The sequence below is a fragment of the Euprymna scolopes genome, chromosome 33 (assembly GCF_053919585.1).
Source record: "Euprymna scolopes isolate OS-2025 chromosome 33, ASM5391958v1, whole genome shotgun sequence".
NCBI lineage: Eukaryota > Metazoa > Mollusca > Cephalopoda > Sepiida > Sepiolidae > Euprymna > Euprymna scolopes.
The window spans coordinates 44,010,923-44,021,288 of record NC_136514.1 but is presented as its reverse complement, the minus strand read 5'-3'; positions in this window follow the sequence as shown (position 1 = coordinate 44,021,288).

Below are 10,366 nucleotides of genomic sequence, written 5' to 3'. Positions count from 1 at the left end.
TGTTAAGTGTTGAGACATTATATTAAACAAAGATGGTGGTGAAGAATCAGTGCAGTTCCGATTTTGAGTGTTAAGTAATTCCTAGTAACAAAGATGGCGGCGAAGAATCAAATGCAGGTTCATGACGGAGACGACGGTGAACTGATTGAATCTAAAATTCAACAATTTTTAATGTAACTTTGGAAGCTTCTGATTGTTTTTTTTATTATAACTTGTGGTTATAAAAAACGATCGCCGAAATCATTGGTGGCATATTCATCTTGGATGATGGGATGTGTATCCTAGCGGCTTCGGCTGCAGGGAGACAGGGTAGTAGTACTCGTCAAGGATCCGTTCTTGACACTCAGCCCGACAGGTGAGAGGCCGGGAACCGGATCAGTACCTGTCGGACTGAGGTACGCCGCCCGGGTAATACCTAGGAGGTCCACCCTCCCAGGCCTTGCCACTGGACTTTCTGGTGGAGTAAGTTTCTCGCTTACTGCCTGAGGCGCCCCTACTGGGGAATGCCGACGGGGTTACTCAGGCTATTTTTACAATTGCAGGAGTTCCTCTCCTTTAGGAGAGTCTGCTGGACCCCCACTTTCCGGCCTTGTGCCACATTTTGCTGAGGTGACCAGCAAATAAATACTCTACCCCATTATGAAACTCTCATGATGGGATGTGTCTCTCCTAGCGGCTTCGGCTGCAAAGAGACAGGGTAGAAGTACTCGTCAAGGATTCGTTACTTGACACTCAGCCCGACAGGTAAGGGGCCGGGAACAAGCCCACCATCTGTCGGACTGAGGTACACCGCTTTGGTAATACCCAAGAGTTCCACCCTCCCAGACCTTGCCACCGGTCTTTCCGGTGGGGCAAGTTTATTGCTTGTCGCCTGAGGCGCCCCGGCCGGACAATGCCGACGGGGTTACTCAGGCAATTTTTGAAATTGCAGGAGTGCCCCTCCTTTATCCTTTAAGGGAGCCTGCTTTCCGGTCTGGTTCCAAATATTGCTGTGGTGAGCAGCAATGAAATATCTACCCCATTAGGAGTCAAAAATATTTTAACAAAGAAGGTACAGGCGCCTAACATCACAAGTGCATTTAAGAAGCTTTATTATCGCACAAGCAGAATTACCTGACATATAAAATCAACAATAAATTATTGGATATGATAAGGGCGCATTCGCGATGAATTATTCTGTTTAGAGCAGAATTGAACCATGATACTTGACTTTCGCATTTTAAACTTTAATTTAAGCGATTATATACAAAGCAATTTCATAAATGTAGGTTCTCTACAGTGCCATGTAAACTACAATGAAAGGCCAACAAGATGTGCTGACGCTTGAGTAAGTAGTTTCTACTACTACAATGTAGACATATGTTTATCCCTTTAGCTAGAAGCAAAATATAATATATGATATGATGCCACACTTCATTTTTTTCTGTTTACTGTTTCTGTCGAAATTAAAATATTTGCCTTAATCCAAGATACCACTGTATTTATCCCACATTAAAAACCTGTCTAGTGTCTACCTGTTCCCTCGTGGAGAGGCAAGTAAATAGAGAAAGACGCTGACCTTTTGCTTATGAACAAAGTGTAGTATTTGTTCTGGTACTATATTTAATTTTTTTTTCTGTTCTCAGTCAGTTTGTTTAATTTTTGCCCCAATCTATAGTTTTTTCTTTTCAGAGAGCTGGGCCTCCTCCTCCTCGCCAAAATTTTAAATTGACCTTATGCCCAACACAGAGGTAGCCAACGTTACGTCAATGAGGTTGGTGACGTATTTAATCTATTCAAACGAAAATGCATTGACTAATTCTGGGCCGTGTGTGGCGTATTTAAATCGAGTTTGCACTTCAAACAACGAGTCGGGTTGGCTTTGGTCGGTTAGGCAGGTGGAATTTGGCTTTGGCAGATACGGTTGTTGAATATTAATTCAAAATCCGCCCATTCACAGGAGGTGCTTTTTCATAAACCCTCCCTACCTACTATTATTAACCAAATGGAGGATATCTGGGTCAATTCTTCATTGATGTGAAGCCCCTGCTCTCTCTCTCTCTCTCTCTCTCTCTCTCTCTCTATATATATATATATATATATATATATATATATATATATATATATATATATAAGAGAGAGAGAGAGAGACAGACAGAGAGAGACAGAGAGAATGGGTTAAGAGATACCAACGTAAATGTATATTTAAATGTGGGGTCAGCAACAGTTGTTATGTTTTTTATACTTATTTTATTATTTCATATTTTCATATTTTTTTTTAATTATTTAGACATTGCAATAATTTTTTAAATCACTGAAATAATTTTTTGTGAATAGTTTTAACGCGTTTCTGACGTTCTTTAAAGCGTCCTCTTCATAACGTTTGTAAAATATTCAAAATGTAAAATATTAAGATGTAGAATAGCGTTTTTGCTGATTGCTTCGATGATAGACGTTTCCAAAGATTTGTAAATGTTTCTAAATGTTTTCATGATTGTATTTCTCCCCTTCCCTTGTTTGTTGGGCGTTAGTACATGATCATTGAATGTTGTTGTTCTTGCTTTTTACGTTTTCCGTTTTGTTCTTTTTCTTTATTTTTCTTCTTACTTGCGTGGAGTTGTGCGGTCCTTTAGTGCTGGTTCATATATGTGTGTCTGCCTGTGTAGATTCGTGTGTTGAGGAGAGTGTGTGGGTGCGTGTATGTGTTTAGTTGTATTTGTTTGTGGAATGTGTGTTCTGTCTTATAGTTTAAAAAAGCCTTTTGGTAGGAGGGTTGTCATTCAATTTTGATTTTTAGATTTTAATTTCTTTTTATTGTGATTTTCGTTTTAGTCTTAGTCTGTTGGGATATTCATAATATCTATGATTTGATAATCACGTTTGTTGCTATAAAAAGCGATATTTATGAATAAACATATTTCCTAATGTTCCTACGTATTTGTCTCCCCACGTGGGTAAGGTTAGACACAGGATTGATTTTTAGTCTGAAAAAAATCCTGTTCCCCAAAAGAGGAAAGAATTGTCTCAGTCACGAAGGATTTCTTCTCCACTGGCTGAGGGTAAAAGAGGTGGGTATAGTATCAGGATAGATACTATACTTTGATTCTAGGTATTTCTTCGTGTTGTTGGTCTCGTAGTAAAGTAAGGTTGCTATTCGTTGCACATGACGGTTTTTTATAAGATGGTCAGTAATTGAAGATCCGTATGTGTTGGCAAGTACGTCTGTTGTTTCGTATATCCCATTTCTGATTTTGATAGGTGTGTGTTGTTGGACTCTGCCATCCAGTCTTAATGTTGTTCAACCCACATAGTTGGCACTGCAACTATATTCAAAATTGTAAATTACATTATTATTATTATTATTATTATTATTATTATTATTATTATTATTATTATTGAGGGATAGAAAATCTTTTCGAGAGGATGGCATTAACGTTCTCGAAGAGAACACAACACGCACATTTAAAGCAAAATAACCGTTGCACTTTTGAGCTGATTTGCTTTGCGAATTTCTCACTAACTGTCCCCAGCCACAGTAAACGCAGATATACTGGACATTTATTAACCGTTTGAATTTTAGTTACAGCGGATTCCCCTATTTTCTTTTGCATAACTTACCTAATTACATCCAGAGGGTACCCATTTTTGGATAGGGTATCAGTAATTATTTTAAATTCCTCAACCAATTTTTATTTTGAGCAGATCATGAGGGCACGGTGTGTTAGGGTCCAAATTAAATTTATCTTACGTTTTCAGGGACAAAATGAATCCCAGCGTGTATACAGTCCCGTGAATGTAGGTTTACTGTGTATTGATGTAAGGTAACTGGATGGGGTTATTGTTACCAATACATCGAGGAAAGCTTTTTGCTTTAAATGTGTGTGTTGTGTTTCCTACGTCATGTGCAGCGAACTTTAGCACGAACTCTTTTTTATTCCTGAGTCGTGCTCACTCATTATTTCATCTAAAGATCTTGAGGGACTGTTCATGTTCGGTTGAGAAGGCCTTCTCTCTGTAAACAGAGGGAAAGCCTCTTTGGTTTGAGCGTGATTAGTCTCTAGGATCTTCGAGTAATATAATGTTGTTTTATTTTAATTTCTTTTTCCAACTTCCCCCCCACACACACACACACCATACATAACGTAACGCAACGTTATTTTATTTGTACATATTTTCGATTCCGATTCGGGTTTTTTTTATTCTCTCTCCAAAACAAATCCCTCGATACAGCTTTGATAAAGCGAGGGCGAAACCAATCAACTGACTCCCCCCATTTTTTCTTCTCTTCTCCCCGCTTAGTTGACATTTATAGATATTTAATTTCCCTCACTTTCTCGTGTTAATTTCTAATAGCCGGGTGGTTTGATACCAGCCTACGAATTCAGGGGTGACTTTGTGGCTCGGTTCGAATCCACCACCAGCTAGTAATTATCATCTTCTACACCGAAGAAAGTTTTAGTTTTGAAGTACATGCGTCTGTAGATTTAAAATTAATTATTAATATTTTTTTAAAATATTATATATCTTATTACTATTATGATTTCATGTATCTATATAAATTTTTATATCTATGTTCTGTATTTATTTCAATAGTGCCCAATATATGAATAAATCTATGTAGTAAGTTTAAAAAAAATATATATATGAAAATTAAACTCCAAAGAATTTTCCGCGTTTCTTCCTCGTGATGATTCGTAAGGCTATTATATATATATATATATATATATATATATATATATATATATATATATATATATATATATATATATAAAATAAAAATAAAAGTTACAATAAGTTTACTAAGGTAATCAAAATGCTAAACTTAAAATATATTATAAATATTAAAGAGTTAATATTTACAAGTAAAATAAACTCAACCAGATATAAAAAGCTCAATAAAACCGAAAAGGAAATAGAGCTTATTTTAAATTCGACCGTTTTGGATTTTACCATTTTTGGATTTTTAACCTTCACCGGACTATCAATTCATGTGAAATCTTTTTATTATTTTTCTTTTGCCTTCTGTTCCCCTTACCTCACCCTTTTTTAACCAAGTAAGATCTGTGACTTACTTGTAGTTTCATTAAATACTTTTATATGCAAAATCCGATCCTGCATTTTGCTAATTCCTGCCCTCTGATGAGAAGGAGAGTATTTCTTCGAAACTCCGCGGATTAAGGACTATCCACTTATCTTGTGCTTCCTTTTTTAAAATTAAATATGTTTTTAACTCTTTTTCACGATGTCTTTTAACATATTTTATTAATCATTTGTTCATATATATATATATATATATATAATTATTTTTTTATTTTTTTCTATTGCAATTATATAATAAGATACAAAAATCGACTAAAAAAATTAACTCTATAATATTCTATGCGAAATCTGCAAGAATTAAAATATATTTAAGCGTACTTTACAACCGGGCTACGCCAGGCGTGCCTACTAGCTTAGATAAATACTTTTGCAAGTTTAACAAAAGAGCTACAATAATATCAGAGCTAGCGTTCTTGGCCTTTTGGCCAAGATCAGAGTATTAGTATCTGTTCTTCAGATGCGGCACTTCCATTCCTCGTTCTCTTTCGGTGGAGGAGAAATCCTTCACGACTGAGACAATTTTTATTTTTGTACCTCTTCTCCACGTTAAAAAACGACCCTGGTGTCTAACTCTGTCCCGTGGGGAGGCATTTTAAATAGGTGCAATAATATCAGAGTATCTCCATTTATGCTGAACATCTACAAAATGCAAACCTCAATATATTAAATGTCTGAATACCCTATATACCGAATTTCAAGTCCGTAGACCAAAAATTCCATGAGTATATAAGTTGAGAAATGTGCTCCCCCACACCCACCCACATTCTCACTTTATAGAAATATAGATACGTGTGTGTGTGTGTGTGTGTGTGTGTGTGTGTGTGTGTGTGTGTGTGTGTGTGTGTGTGTGTGTGTGTGTGTGTGTGTGTGTGTGTGTGTGTGTGTGTGTGTGTGTTCGTTCGCTCTACTCCAGTCCAGCACCCATCGCGTTGCATCTGGAGGAAGTATCACATACCTTTCCGCAGTGATTTACTTCACAATACATTGTGGCCTAAATTGGACTGTATAGAACCTACACATGATTTTATAAAATTATTTTTATATAATGACTTGAATTAAAGTTTAAAATGCAAAAGTCGAGTACCATGGTTCAATTGTGCTTTAAACGAAAACATTTATTTTGAACGCGCCTCTTTCTAACAATAAGCGTACTGTTTTTTTTTATATATACGTCAGGCCCTTTTGCTGTTTATGCGGTGATAAAACTTCTGAAATGCACTTGTGATGTTAGATTGTATAAGGCTGTTAACATTGGTCAACACTGAACTGTTTCTTCTTCAATTTTTTTTTTTTTTTTTTTTTTTTTTTTTTTGGCAATCATCGATTTTAGATACTTATCGGGGTAATCCGATACAAAACCTATCTAAGTACATTCTCAGACGACTAAAGTACATTTGTGTGAAATTTATTAAAAATCAACCTTCCGTTTCGAATTCGATAGAGAAGTTCCCCCCTCTCTCTCCCTCTCTGTCTGTCTGTCTGTCTGTCTCTCTCTCCCTCTCTCTCTCTCTCTCTCTCTCTCTCTCTCTCTCTCTCTCTCTCTCTCTCTCCACACACACATACAAATGGCCTTTTTTGTATCAGTTGAGATTTTACATATGTGTGTGTGTGTGTGTGTGTGAGAGAGAGAGAGAGAGAGAGAGAGCGTGTGTATTTAGTATGTATTTCAATTTTGCTCTGTACTTTAGTATAGCTTAGTGTACAAATATACGTATGACAAGTAAGTTACGCTTGTTTCAATCGCGAGGTAAGACACATTTTCCAATTTACGTCTATTAATTAAAGAGAGATAACTCGTTTTACAAAATGATGCAAGGGGGATAATCCTTACTTGCATTGCATTAAAACGTTTCTTATTCGGAAGTTAGTTGAAATAACAACACATCAAAATGTTTTGTTTTGTTTTTCTTCTTCTGGAATATATTTTAAAGTACTGATTGGCAATTTTAATTCATAATGACTGTCTCCCTTTAATTGTGTTTGAGAAGGAGACTATTATGGAATAATTGCGATTACAACAAATAAGGAGTCAACAACGTTGTTAAAGAATTTTATAAACGTCTAGACATGATCATAATCGACTCTGTAATTAATTTGTGTTGAGCACTATTTTTTATTACTTGAATTGTTGTATGGTTGCGATATACTACATTAAAAATACATTTTTTTTTTTTTTAATTTTTAAATTTTAAAATAATTTATTGGCGCAGACAATATCAGGAACATGTTAACACGTTTTGTTAGAGAACGCAGGTTAATTGCTATTGAGTCTGGCCAATACCGGATAGGTAACCATTTTGAAATAGGATGACACAATTTATTCCTGCAAAATCTAACGGCACCAAAATCTATTTCTATTCTTGCAAAATAGGGGTTGTTCGCTTGCCATTTCTATACATATTATAAGTTATCAACAGTCACGTGCGTCTGAAGATTTACTGCTGAGCCGATCCTTGCAAATGCTGGAATATATCGCCATTTTATAGGCGTCATTTATTTATGATACTTTGATGTAAATGCAATTATACAGAAAAACACTTTATTCTAGGAATCATCAGACAGGCAACTACCTCAAGATTGAAACCCGACCGCCTGCACGACAGTCTAGGCTCCTAACCATTACGCTAATCGGCGGCTGCTAAGCGAGTCGTGTATTAACGATATTTTGACATCGTCCAAAATTCCTAAGCTCGATTTATTTACACAAAGAGCATCGCTTTATACGCTAATAGTAATTCGTGAATCACTTCTCAATATGCTCAACTCAAGCATTATAGTCATCCCCACATACCGTACTGTTTCTTCAGACTTTATGAATAAACACACTTTAGGCAATGTAGCATTTTTGAATAGAAAGAAAAAAAAGGCGGGGGGATCTTTTTCTTCAAAAAATGCTACATTGCCTAAAGTGTGTTTATTCATAAAGTCTGAAGAAATGCTGGTTTTTGAAAATTTTCAAACGATATAATGCTTGAAATTGTCGAACTAGACATTAAAACAATAGTAAGGTAAAATGAAATACACTTTTCGTTGCCATCAACACTTTGTCTTGAAGTCTTGATTTTGTACATACAGTATATTAATGCTCAATTACGAAATGTGATAATTTTGTAACTTAATCCTTAAGTCAACCATTTTGGGCTTAAAACCTATTGGTATATGAAAATTTACTAAATTACACGAACTCAGTATATTACATATATATATATATATATATATATATATATATATATATATATATATATATATATATATATATATATATATATATAAGGGGGTAGTCACAAACAATGTGTATTTTTTAACAGTATTTTATTATTCCGTGTATTGGTTTTTCATTGAGAAATATGTTTGAATCATTGCAATAATGCTTTTAAATCATTGAAATCGTTTTTACGCGTTTCAGACGTTCTGTGAGGCGTCCTCGTCAAAAATTATTTTCAAATGTGTTAGAGATGTAAAAATGGCATTTTCGTAGTTCATTTGAAGTGTTTCCAAGGGGTGGGGGCGTGTAAGTGTCTATTATTTGTTGGCCTGTTCAATTTTTATTACTCTTTTATTGGGCTTGTCGAGGCCGCTGACCTCGGCTGTAGTCACTCTTGTGTTGTGTTTCTCTCTCTCACTCTCTCTCTCTTTCTGCTTGTGTTTTTTTTTTCCTTTTCCTTTAGGGTAGTGTGTGTGTGTGTGTGTGTGTGTGTGTGTGTGTGTGTGTGTGTGTGTGTGTGTGTGTGTGTGTGTGTGTGTGTGTGTGCGTGCGTGTTTCCTTTTATTGGTTTGAGAATGTGTGTACTGTTTTATAGTATTATGAGGTTATTTGCTTCCCTAGGAAGGTGACTGTGATCCGAAGTCGTTACTAATGTGTATGTATGAGGAGGGGGGCAGCTCTTCTGAAATAAGGATAGGGGTGCTTTCATTCTATTTTGATATTTATTTTTTGGATTCTTGGATTTTAGACGCGTAAAAACGATTTCAATGATTTAAAAACATTATTACAATGATCCAAACATAATTCTCAATGAAAAACCAAGACACGGAATAATAAAATAATGTTAAAAAATACACATTGTTGGTGACTACACCCTTATTTAAATATACATCTTTCTTTCGTTGGAATTTCTTAACCCATTTTATATATATATATCATAAATTAGTAATTTAAATTTTATGACGTGAAATGGTTAAATTTCAAATCTAGAATTTTTATTATATGCAAGACCAAGAATACATTTCAGTAAGTATATATCCTTAACTTATAGGTTTTCGATGTCTACCCATCTTTCCAGAGGAGAAAATATTAGAAAATATTATAATGGTTTATACCTAACTGGCAGGGGTTACCCGGCGTTGCCTGGGTGATCGGCCCCCTTCCCACTCCGAGGGGTAACAAAAAAAGTCACCCCTCTGGATTTACATGTTTGGTGCCGGCCTCACCCCTTCAGGGAGAGATAATCCCCAACCCCACCTTCAGGGAGGAGGGTGCCTGGAGGCTTCTCCCCCCCCCCTAAAGAAAATAGTCACCTCCTCCTGGCCTCTTCGCCCCCCACCCTTGGGGGGGGATACCGACTCCCTCCTTTGGGGGGAGAAACTGCCAAGCTCCCCCTTTTCGGGTGAGAAAATGCCAGGCTTCCCCTTTTGGTGGGGAGATGGTGGCGTGGCCTTCGTTATAAAGATGGCCGACCAGCTGAGAAAATGACGTCATCGCCGAAGTCCCAACAAGCAAGATATGTGGAACTCTTAGACTGTCAATAATCAACAGTAATTTTTACAGACAGCGTTACAAAACTTCAAAATTGGATTGAAATAAAGAACACGATGATTTATACTGAAACTCATCTAATATTAATAAAAAAAATAATTAAAAAACACAAGTTGTTTGTTTAAGTATTATAAGCAATTGAATATTTCGTTGTATTATAGATTTTAAAGATTAGAATGCGTTCTTTAATTACTTATAAATTACATTTTAAAAAAGTGAAGTTGTGACGTCAGAGCAAAGCGAACAGTCAATCTCTCTACTTACTCTCTATATATATATCTCGCTATCTCTCTCTTTCTTAAAAATCTTATGAACCAGATAACCCCCTCTCTGTCTGTGAATGATGTGGCGTGGCAGACACTTGGCTGAGGGAAATGGGACAGAGGTTGGGTGTGAATATCGCCGTAGCGAGCGGAAATACGTCGTCATGGCAACCAGACAGTGAACATTCGTGGCGGGAAACTCGAAGCACGAGGGATTTGAAAATAAATAAAAAAGTTGGCGAAAAGAAGCGAGACACTGTCTCAGACA